At 42.5% G+C, this 10,214-nt stretch overlaps 1 protein-coding gene across 2 annotated transcripts in view; it reads left to right on the top strand.

Annotated features, from left to right (window-relative positions):
• Positions 1-442: 442 nt before the first annotated feature.
• The window catches only part of gas2l3 (growth arrest-specific 2 like 3), a 46,445-nt gene continuing 36,673 nt past the window's right edge, over positions 443-10,214 (top strand). For both annotated transcript variants that reach the window (XR_004896089.1, XM_031306455.2), the window contains exon 1: positions 443-583. The gene's annotated coding sequence lies outside the window, so the exon portion shown is untranslated. The remainder of the gene's footprint in view (positions 584-10,214) is intronic.

The following is a 10,214-nucleotide window of genomic DNA, read 5'->3' as shown; positions in this document are numbered from 1 at the left end:
TGTATAGAAACGTCTCGGAGTGGTAACTCAAATCTTATAGAATCATAAATAGGCTGTGATGGATTAAAAAAAAAAATCCATCACTCTGTGAACTGCAGGTAAAATGGACACAAGTGAAACTAGAAAAAGCATATTAGGGTGATAGTAGAAAGTAGTTGAAGGAGGGACAGAGTAAAAGACTGCATAGAAACTGAATGAAAAGGGGGGAGAAAATGTAAAAAAAAAAAAAAAAAATTCTTTATTGCTTATCTTACTCACAGTACCTATACAAATCGTATTCTATGATTTAGGATGCTAGTTTATATAGCTTTATGTAGGCACTTATATTTAATTGAATGGGTTTTCATCATTCAGTAAAATGACACTCAGGTGAGACGTATGGCCCCGCCCCCAGCGCCCGGAGCGCTCTGATTGGCTGATTCGAACAGCACTGTCCACAAACACACAGCACAGCAGCGGAGAACATGAGTAACTCCAAATAACTGGAGTGCCAAGTCAGATTTCCACAAGGAAAACGCTTTAAAAATCAACTCAAAGTGCCCGGACTTTCTGCTTGAAGACTCTATACCCTACCGTTTTCCTGGTAAGTCTAAAACGTGTACTTCATCTTTTTATTAAAGCGAGAATAAGCGGGGTGAGTCTATCCGAAAGTTTTCTCCTGCGAGGAGAAAGAGGTTTCCTCCTGTTTCTCCCCAAAATCCATGAGGGAGCCTCGTGGAAGCTGTTAGCAAAAAATACTGAAAATACCGTTATTTTCTCACAACTGAAGTGCAGTGTGTTTTTCAAATGATAATTCCCATACATATACTGCCAGGAGTGCAGAACTGACGGAACATTGAAGTATAATAAAAGTTTAGGGTTTTGCCTAAAACGTCTTCTACGCAGCTAGCTTAAAGTCTATCTTTATTGACGTGACTTTCACATAAAGACTGTGGTTATGTTTATGACTCAAATGTTAAATAAACGATGTCCTTTGCTTTTTACACGAGCCACAATCAAATTCAAACGGAAAGGCTGCAGTTCGAACTAATTTAGCGTTAACATCCCTGCACTTTTACAGTCTATCTCACTGTTCCGTAATGGCAGTTAATTGACTTTGACAGGTCTGAGCGTGCTTGTGTTGAGTGTAAAACAACAGCTTTCAGTCTGGAGCATGCGCACATGCATTTAAATATCCTTGATTGGCAGGTAGGCATAAATAGGTAAGAGGATCAGTAGTTTACTATGTCTCTCATTATAATAATGTGACGTTGCAGCGGTTGGTTATAGGATTAAGTGAATGTTGTGTCTGTGATGAGTTCATTAGGAAGAGCAGGGTGCAATTCTCTCTCATGCTGTTTTTTTTGTTTGTTTTTTTTAGATCAAAACACACACACACACACACACACACACACAGGCATTTTTGACCCTGCTAGTGTAGCTATTGTGTCCGGGACAATAACGAGGGAGACACTTATATCAAGTTGTGTACATATGTGACAATCCTGGTTTCCTGTTTGAGGAAAAAGGATGAAGTAAATGCTCTGCAGGTGCTTCCTGCACTAAGGGTTACACCAGGGAAAGGCCACTCACACTCTGGTGATGAGTTAATGGAGATATTTAGCCTATTTTTGTCTTCACAACAACAAGATTTTTTTTTAATTTTTTTATTCATTCTATATGAATTGCTGAAAGAGTAGGAGATGTGGGCGTCGATTCAGAGGTCTGGAACCAGGCTACTTACGAATATTGCTGTGTGAATACATTTTCCCACATCCAATGACATGCACTTATTGGATGTCACTATAACTCATGACTCAAGCAAAAGGAAGGGTGTGAACGGGCGCAGGCGCGTCGTTATAATTCCTCCACATGCAGTTCATGAAACGTAACATGTAATTGTCCCACACGTATGTATGTAATCAGCATACCCTCCAATCATTTCCTACATCACCATTAATCCGAACCACTAATCGTCTGATGGGTCAGCTTTCTGCCTTGCTGTTGAGAAACTGACTTGTATCAGATTGCATTAGGATTAGAGTCGGTGATCAGTTAAATGTGCACCCTGTGTTTAAAATCTTACGTTACTTAAAGTTACACTAAGCTAGCTCTATATAACAAAACACGCCTGTCTTATCTGCCGTTGTCTCGCAGTCTCTTTCACACCTACATTCCAGGATAGGAGGGAAAAACCGCTCTGGGTTGTTTTGCATTTCTTGAAACCAATCCCAATCGTCTTGGGGCAGCGCTAATCTCCGGACCACAGTGAAGGTGGCTCTGCATAATGGTCTCGTGAAGGAACTTGTTTTGAATATTTGCACCCCGATAAAAGAAAACGCCACGTATAAAATGAAGTTAACTGTTCACACAATACAGTAACGTGAGCTATTTAAATTAGCTGGATACATGGTTAAACGTCATTTGCTCTTACCAGTGTACCGCCGTGTGTAACATTACTTCATCCACAGCAATCCTGCCACAATCGGTCCCAAAACGTCCCAGTAAGATAGTAAATGCCATAACGTTAAACATGCACTTTGTAAATCTTTACAATTTTCCCCCGAAAGAACCAAGCAGGCCTGCCTTGTTGCACGATCCAAATTTTCTTCAAAACTTGCCATTTTCAGCGTGTAGCTTGCTAGCTCGAAGGTTGTCGTCGTTTCCTGAAAGGAACGGAGTTTGGCAAGGCGAGGGACATCCGGTGGAACATCCGATGGCGCTGGACGTTCCGGCCATTATCCACGGAATGAACTTACGTCGATCCAGACTATATCGGCCCCACACACGCGGTGAAGCTGCAACAGAGAATGTGTCCGTCCCCACTAATTGAGTTTTTATTCTAATTTGCACAAGTATATCCTGCTGTCAGTTTGGACTCTCTCCAAGCAAAGAAAGTCATGAGTCAAACTTAATTATAAGCACTAAGTCAACCCTGTCCATCCCGGCATTTGATTTGTGTCCGTTCTTGTCTGCTTGGCTTCCTTTGGTAAATGTGGTGCTTGTTCCAAGATCCCAGCTTGTGACCAAAGGTGACCGGGCCTTTGCTGTCAGACTGTGGAAAACTCTGCCTATCAAAATCAGACATGCTACATCATTAGCATCTTTTTAATCCCTACTTAAAACTTTCATTAATAGGAAAGTGTTTATGAATATTGAATATGCTGTTAGGTTTTTAACATCCCTCCTTGGCCATTTTTTTTTCTGTCTTTTTAACTTGTCCTCAGGTGTTATGTTTTTATGATCCCTCTGTTCCTTTTTAATTTATTTCATTGTTATTTTTTGTTCTTGGTTGTATCTGCTGTTTTTTTTTCTGAAAAGCACTTTGTAACCTGGTTAAGAAAAGTGCTTTTTGTTTGGCTTTGGGCAGGAATAATTTTCTAAAAGTCTATCCAATAAATTTGCTACTTTTGAGTCGGCGATGTGACTTTTGTTTAGGAGCTGGGACTCACTGTGTCTGACTGAAGGTGTCATTGTTATGATGTTGTCCCTTAGACTGCACTAGGATCTGCCACCAGATCACTGACAATACAGTACAGCACTCTGTTTCAGACAAAGCTGTCACTGCCCAGCTCTCAATGAATGTGCCCACGCATAAGTAGCAACCCCAATTCCAACTTCTCTTCATAACCACCATCTGCTTGATCTTTGGCATCAGGCCTCGCAGTGTGGGCCTGCCAGGGCTCCCGAAGGAAGTTAAGACACACACACACACACACACACACACACACACACACACACACACACACACCAGATGAGACAAAGAAGGCTTAATGAGTTAAAAATGCACGTGGGCACATATGGGCTGCGATGCTGCGTGTGGACCGGACACAATGGAGATGATAATGAAATCTTGGATTACCCCTCATTTATTTAGGGTACAGTTTACAGGAAGGGAATGGTAATGGTGGGGGCTGTTTTGTGTTTGTGTGTGTGTGTGTGTGTGTGTGTAAAATGGGGTTTGTTATTCTGTAGGTGCATGCGTTTAGATACTGTATATAGTTGCAGAGAAGGGCTGACATCATGCATTCTTCATTCAGGAGATGGTGGTTTGGATTGGTAACGTGATGTGAGATAATGGAGTCATCTGTGTGTTCTTTGAATGCTACAAGTCATTATATGAACACAGTATTCTTTTGACATCTTAGAACTAAAATCCTCATATTGAGGCTGGTGAAAAATGTCTATTTGGTTAATTTAAGTCTGATTTGCATTCCTGGTAGTACATTAAAATGAGTTTCAACAGTTTGCATTCACCGATATTGTCATATCCTGTCGGTTTGAGGGGCTGCGTTTTTATTAGAATTTTTCTTTGTTTCCGTTGTGGTGTCACTTTGTTAAAAGCCATCCTTTTTAATCACTCTTTGTATGGCTGGTGTGAGTGTGTCTCTGCTCACAGAAGATCTAAGGGTGCACAGGGTTCTCCCGCCATGTCTTAGCACTGGTAAAGGCTTAAGGTGAAAGGTAACCCATGTTTTTAAACCCCTCCTCTCCTCCCCACACACTAACTAGGGGAATTATGTGACAAACATGGCTAATAAGGCTGATCTCGACGACCCCCCCGCCAACCTTTTGCGTCTCCTTGGCCTGACCTTCTGTGAAGAGTTGGGAACGGGCAACGTGGCTGTTTGAGCTACTCAGGCTTATCTGAACTGACCCCGATAAAGCTTGTTACATGGCAACACTCTGGGTTGTCTCGGGAAAGAACTTGTTTTGGTGGAACATTTGCACCCCGCCAAAAGAATCGCCACATACAATAAATGAAGTTAACTGTTGACACAATACAGTAACGTGAGCCATTTAAATTAGCTGATACATGGTTAAACATCATTTGCTCGTACCAGCGTATCGCAATTTGTACATTTTTACTTGCCATTTATGAGCATGTTGCCAACGTTGCTCAGGGATTCTAGTTAATGTTCCTCGATGTTACCGGAATTTAAAGTTAACCCAAAGAAAGCGGAAAGTGAGGGACATCCGGTGGAACTTCCGGCGTTTCGGAACTATTGGGTAAATTAACTGTTGTCGATCCAGACTATGTTTGTAGATCCTAGTTTGTGGATAACTAATCCTTGATTGTTGGCACAACGCTGACACACAATGACCGTGATCATTTGGTGTGACTGGATTTAAAATCTCCCATGTGAAATGTTATCGGTAAAGGAAGGGCTCACATGATTAACTAATGTTGACAATAAAGGAGGAGCCCAGCCCAGCCATGCTTCACATAAGTATTTACACTAGTAAGTTTGTAGGAGTAGACTTCCCTTATGGCCTGGCAGTTTTTGGCTGCATGGTAAATGTCATGTTTGAAATCAAAAGGTTTTTGCAATTTTCCCTCCTGGTGCGCCTATCTGTCAACAGCTTCACGTCCCAGTGCATTCATTTAATGAACACATGATGTGATGCGCTCGTGTGAGCACTTCATTAGGGGATGACTAACGGTTACTAAACGTTTAATAACAGCTGATGGCGAACAGCTGAGTGAAAATCAACTGTCGGATTGGCGTGATAGTGCCCTTAGGTCTTTCAAACTGCGGGCCTGCAGCTGAAGCGATGACGTCATTACGGTTAGTTGGCCTGTGTGTGTGTGTGTGTGTGTGTGTGTGTGTGTGTGTGTATGAGGTCAGCAGAAACGGCTCAGAGTGGGCATCATTCCAGGCCTGCTGTAGCTTAAAGGATGCTCTGCCTGCATGTTGGTTACTGCTGATTGACTCAGCCAACTGATCGCTGACATCATGCAGGGGAGGAAATTTAAAAATGTGGAAGATGACTCAAAATGGAAAATTGAAACTGTATGTTCAGGGTTTGCAGTTGGCGCAGGTTGGTGCCATGATGGTACTCTGTAAGAGAACTGGCTTGTGGTGGTTTGGCTGTTGCCCCGTGTAGTAATTTTTTTCTGGCAAAGTCAACAGTCTGATCTCCAAATGTGGATTACTGGGACATGGTAAACTGTACAGCTAAGGCCTCTGCATGTTTCAGACACGTCAAAGTGCACATTGATGTGAAACCCGACAGCTTCACGCAGCCCATTCATTCATATGTTTTCATAAAACTGATTAATTTGCTTGCCCTAAAGCAGATGTTTTGGTGTCTCCTCTTGTAGTTCCTGTAAAACATTGGAGTCACTGTTTAGATATTCTCTTAGTCACCAAAACGGGCAAGTACTGCTTATCTTGTTGCTGTTTTGAAATGTTGTGTGGAATCTTTTGGTCAAGTCATCTTAGATGTTGTGTTCAGTTACTGTTGTAATGAATAGAGCACTGTGGGAAACCCTGAAGTCTTAAGTCTTGTTTGTTTCAACAGTAGAGCATATTCTATCTACTTAGAGACTATCAACGACTACTGGCTCTGTTTACCAAGGCAAGGAGTGACATATTTTGTAAGGCTACAGAACTGACCGTAAAGATACAGTTGGATAAAGATGTGTCCTTTTTAAAAAGTAACAGAGTTTTAAAGAAGGCAAATCTGAAATACATGACTGATTGTATTTTCTGTTTGTGTGCTGCAAACTAATCAGTCTCTTTTCACCGACCTGGAATCGGCTTCTTTTGGTTCCTCTGCTGGTCTAGGTTATAGAAGGCATGGCAGGAAGCCTGATCCTGAGTCAGCAGTGAGGGGCTTTGAAGTCCCGGAGAACACCGAGTGGCGTGTATTGAGCTGTGGATTAGCATCAACAAATCAAAATGGGATTGGCAGGTGGCTCCCACTCAGCCAAGCCTTTAAGATGGACTTTACTCACAGTGTCCCACCTAAGGAAAGACCGCTCCAACAAGGACAGGAGGAAGGAGGCCAAGAAAAGTTTTAATCCTGCTTTAGAGGGGGATAGTCTTTTGCCATGGAAAACCATGATGAGCAAGCTTGTGCAGGCCCAGGGGGGACTGAATCACTTTTAGAACGTAAAGTTTCATTGAAGACGTTCAACAACAGACCGTTGACGTATATTTACTTTTTCATTCTCAGCAACTGAATGAATTTCCCTCTCGACACAGTGCAAGCCGGGCCCCATCTGTAATGAAAAGGGGGAGTCAGGGCTCTAAATGAAATTCTCCTCCGACAGGGTAATTAAGTCCAGACACAAAGGGCTCAGCAGGATGGAGTTTAATAGAGGAGGAGTTAGTATTCTCCAGGGGGAAGTTTGGCCCAGCAGAACCCTTTTTTGGACTGCGGGGAAGGGCGCAGGAGGTTCACTGGCCTGCAGCCACTTCACACCACGGCTACTGGGCACGCACACGTTATTACTCATCTGTATCTGTCTGCTCAAGTCAATCAATTTAAATTCTATAAATTGTGTTCAGTAGAATCCAAACTGAGAAGCTTCCAGGTTTAAAATAAATGATGCAAAAGAAGCTATGTCCAAAGGCTAGGTTATTATGCTTGAAACAAACTAGTTGGTATGACCTGCCATGACACTAGGGATAACAGTACACACTTTTCAGACAGTCTGTTCTTGAAGGCACTCATGCTGTTGCACTTGGCTCTATACACACAACGTGATGGAAGTAACTGTGTGAAGAATGAAAGAACACAGCTTGAGAGAAAAGATAAAATCCTGATAAATGTGCTCTGCAGCACGCCTGGCCAATCACTGTGCTAAGCCGCCGTGCACGTTGAATTGTCGGTTTCAGAAAGGGGGTTTCAGGTGCTTTCCTATGATCTGACAAGCCCTTTGCATGAAGCATACTGGGCCCCTTAAGACTCCATCACATGCAGAGTGGTGAACAGCAGCAGAGACGATTTTCCCTTTTTTTTTTTTTCTCCAAGTTGTTTTTGAGTTGGTAAATGAAAAATGATTGGGCTGAAAATGATTCAGTACTCCAAAGAAAAAAAGCTTTCAGGAAATATTAGAGAAAACCCATCATGAAAAATTTTGCGTAACGGAAGAATAACTTCCAGGAAATTAAATTAGAAAATAAAACATTAATTTCTCCTGGGACTCCCACCTAAATAAAATGCCTTTAAAGACCCATAGGGGTTCTTGAAACTGCACATGGCTGTCTTTGATTTTATTTTTTGCTCATGTTTACTTTGTTTTTATTCCCCTGACACACGCTCAACACCGTGGAGTGGAAAATCAAAAGGACATCGTCGCCTGAACATTCCACTTTTAACTCATTACGTAATGCGTTCTCATTTTTCTTTTGTTTGCACTTTTATGCACGGTTGCTCGCGTGCACTACCGGAGCACCGCGGGCAGCATGCGTGCGCCACGCGCTGTGTGTTGTGATGACGGAGCGTCGTGGAGGTGGATGCACTCTGCTGTCTGGAATAGCGCTGATCCTCTTAAATGATTACTAGATGAGACCAGGGAGAGGCGACCTGCGTGGGCAACATGCGGACAGATGTCTCACCCCCACCCTCAACAACACACGCACGCACATGCGCACACACACAGCATCTATGTTTAGTTCAGGATACAGGGAAGCTCGTACTTGATCCCTTTCCTTTTAATAGACTCCAGTCTATTATACCGCTCATTTGTACCTAGACAAAGGCAATTCCTTTCATTTATTCAGCACCTTTTTCTGGCAGGAAGTGGATTGTGTGTAGAGCACTATAAGGAGAAAACAGGCCTCCTACTGAGGACAGTTATCTTAAGTAGTTGTTGCAGCTTGTTTATCCCTTCAAATCAAATTTGCTGAGTTGAAGATTGTCTTACGGTGCAGATCCACCTGGCCATGCGACGCTTCTGTCGCGACGCGCTCCACTTATTCCTATGGGTGACTTTAACGCGCCCGCAAAGCATCCCGCGAAATGCTGCGCGTCAAAAAAGCTGGCCGATGCCCATCTTTATGCAAATGAATCCGTTGAACGCGACTATCCAATAGAAGTAGAAGAAAATCTTTCAAACTGACCTTTGTCGATCTGAAATGAAGACAGATTCAGCAACTGCATGGCCCATTTCTCGCTTAAAATGTTTTCAGAAACACGTTCCGGTGAACTATTTTCGTAAAATACTAGATCGTATTCCGAACTGGCCGCCATTACTGTCGTTTTGAAATTCGGGAGTAGCCAGACCCACGTGACGCGTTCGTCCAATCAGCTCCCGGTCAAGGGCGTGGAGCATCAACCATGGATGTATGACGTCGCGACACCACGCTTCAGTCGTGTTGCCAAAGTGGATCTGTACTGTTGGTGCACCCACACATTTAATGTCATTAAATTCATTATTTTGTGTTTGTTTGTGAATTCCTGCAGGCCAGATACCACATCGACTTTAAATGTATCTTGAATTACCAGTGGAATTGCATTCTGAATATGATAATAGCCTCAAAATCTGCAGTTTCTGCAATTGCACATGTGTAACACTGCAATGCGTTTGTAAATTTAACATCTGGAAACACCATCTGAAGATAATACCTAAAAAAGTGTGGAGTGGAGTCCTGGAAATAGCAGATTTCCTGAGGGGATAAAATGGCAACAAAGCTTTTATTTCACTCCTAAATACAGGTTAGTCACTCCAAACCTGACCAGGGTCTTTGTGTACCAGCTTTTCTGTGCCTCATTTACTCAGTTACAGTTTTTTTTTCAATCGCTTTGGCACAAAATTTTTATTGAGTAATCACCTTTTGCAGGTCACATAGAGTGATGTGCTCTATGTTCCACGTGGTGTGAGGATTTTTTTTTTCCACCAACTTTTTTTTATTTAAAATTTCATAACACGTGACATACAGCACAATCCATGGTGAACAAAGCATAGTGAGAACAGCGTGTCACTTCCCTTCAATTCCCCATACCGGACCCCAAACCAACCCAGTTCAGGTCCAAAACAGACGGGGACACACAACACAGACCCATACACACTGACAAACACACGTGGTGTGAGGATTTTACTTAGAGTTTTGACAATTGTAAGTTTGTTGTCAGTAAATGTGCCAAAGCAATTTGGAAAAAAATGTAATCCTAATGTGGCTTTAACAATATAGTAATGGCTCACATGTGCACCATGTGTGAGTAAACTGAATGGGGAATTGGGATTCTTAGAAAGTTGTAAATTCCCTCTCTGTTCTATGAACTGGGCTTTCACAGAAACGCCCAAAATAACATTGTTCATATGAAGTACAACTTCATCATGAGCTCGACGAAGTTGATCCACAAAGAGGCTCTGATGCGTATTTGGCCCCAAAGAAATAATACACAAATGCATAATCGCAAAAACTGCCACATCTTTTGGATGCAACATCTTGCTGACAGAAGCAGGAAGGTTCTGGAGGAAACGGCACATTACAGATGGA

Source organism: Sander lucioperca, chromosome 20, assembly GCF_008315115.2.
Source record: "Sander lucioperca isolate FBNREF2018 chromosome 20, SLUC_FBN_1.2, whole genome shotgun sequence".
Classification (NCBI taxonomy): Eukaryota; Metazoa; Chordata; class Actinopteri; order Perciformes; family Percidae; genus Sander; species Sander lucioperca.
Note: the sequence above shows the minus strand (reverse complement) of the source record. Positions and strands in the feature narration are given on the sequence as shown.